The following is a 2,299-nucleotide window of genomic DNA, read 5'->3' as shown; positions in this document are numbered from 1 at the left end:
CATAGTCATAAACTGCGCCAGAGTCTCCTGGAGTGCTGACTAGTAGTAGCGGACGTATCAGGTGTCTGAACTCTGGCTGGTACTGCGGGTGGCACCTCAGTGGCAGCTCGCGCGGGTGCTTTGGCTGCACCACTGTCACGACCCCAATCCCGGTCGTGATGGCGCCCAACACTAATGCCAGGCAAGCCCGACCAATTTAAATACTCTCAACCCAAATACGCAATCCGTTAACAAATAATACGATTAAAATAGCAAATATCAAGGTTCCGATCCGAAACTAAATAAAATAGTATGGAAAGTAATAACGAATATCCCAACATTCCCCACTCTAGATGTAACAGAGTAATATATCCATAGTAATACAGAAGTCTAGGATATGGAAAGACAAATGAAATAAAGGGGAGGAGTCGGGTCCTGCGGACGTCAGACAGCTACCTCAACAACTCCTGAAAATAACTTCACGAAAAACAGCAACCAGCTCCACTAAGTCTCCGTAGCACCTGAATCTGCACACATGATGCAGGGAGTAAAGTGAGTACTTCCAACTCAGTGAGTAATAAACATATATAATGGCTGAAAGTAAGAAATCCCGAAATATTACAATATAAAGCTATAATCAACGATTCAGCACGTTAAACAATGAAACAACAGCAGACAATGACAATTAAGACCAACAAATATAAAATGCATGAATGCAATGCAATGCACATGACCGCTGCGGCGCGCAGCCCGATCCATTTGGGTACCCGCGCTTACTGTGGGGGTTTAGACTCCGGAGGGGCTCCTACAGCCCAAGCGCAATATCATCGTAACATTCACTGCGGCGTGCAGCCCGATCCACACTCAGTCCAGATATATATATGCATGCAAGCCACTCGGGCACAGTCAAATTACTTCATTTTAGTTTCACTTATTAGGAATTATAGAGCTAATGTTTAAAACCTTATTTATGTACTAATCATTTCAGGCAGTGCTAACTCAGGACTGATATCATGAAATATGCTAAGCATCATGGAAACAGTGATAAGGATACCCTCGAAGGATGCACATGATAGGCACNTCTTCCACACGCCATGGCTCTTCGATTTCTTGGATCATTGAGATCTTCTGAAGGGAACCCCAACTGGTTCCGGTTTGGAACTTTGTTTATCAGCCTGTCTCAGGCCATTTTCCGTTTGTGAGTAAGAACTTCTTCTTGTTTTATTACGAATCTATGGGTTCTTGACCTATCCTATCATCTCTACTACTTTTCTGGGAAACCCTAGCTTTAAATCCTCCGATCTTTTTAGATCTGTGATGGATCTATGTGTCTTTAAAGGTTCTCACCTGTTTTCCTCAAAAGATTTCTCCGATTTCAAACGATTTCCTCATTCCAGACTAGGGTTTCAAAACCTTTTGCAAAAAAAAAAAAATGATTCCTTTCTGATTAATAGCAATTACTTTGTGATTTTTAACATGTTTAAACATCAGTTGGGTCTTTCCTTTTGCTCGATTCATTTTTGTTAAGAAACCCTACTTCTGGATTCGATTTGAAGTTTGAGTCTGTTTGCGATGTGTTTGCATGTCTCTCATGAACATTCTAGGTTTCATGTATGTTCTATATGCTCTTGCGCTTCGTGCTCTAATCCGTTCTTAGGGTTTCTCCGATTTTGTTCAAACATGTTATTTATCGTTTAATAGGTCCGACTATTTATTTTATTGATTGTTCACATGATAATTTATATTGATTTTTGTGTAATCTCCTTAGACCTGCGATATCTCCCCTTAATCTGTGATTTTGTGTATTTTCCTTGTAATTCAGTATTGATTTTTCGAATTGTTTCCTTGCTTTTGTGATACTTTCCTTAGTTAGTGCGATTCCCTGTGATTTTCAATCTCATTCGTGATTCTTTGAACTAATTTTCAGAATTAAAATTGTACTCTAACTTATTTATGTGCACAAATATGCTGTTAGTTAGTTAACGTGTACTTTCCTTACTTGAAAATATTCTGTACTTAGTCCTTATTACATGCCACATGCTTTTACTACTCCTACTGTGGTAAAATCAGTCTTATAAGTAATTCTTTTCCCTATTTGATACAACTTGTACCCGTTTGAACTATGACTCCCTAATTGAAGGAAGTCCGGGTCCTTAATTGATTCTGATTTGTATTATTTCTATAATTTTGCCAAGTCAGTACCTATTACCTTATTTTCCTGCCTGTTCTAAAACTATAAATACTCTACCCTCTCTTTGGCATAGGGGACGAACAATTACACTATTCTGAACTCTCTCTTACACACATACATACTCTCTTA

This window comes from Nicotiana attenuata, unplaced genomic scaffold (genome assembly GCF_001879085.1).
Source record: "Nicotiana attenuata strain UT unplaced genomic scaffold, NIATTr2, whole genome shotgun sequence".
Taxonomy (NCBI): Eukaryota; Viridiplantae; Streptophyta; class Magnoliopsida; order Solanales; family Solanaceae; genus Nicotiana; species Nicotiana attenuata.
Note: the sequence above shows the minus strand (reverse complement) of the source record.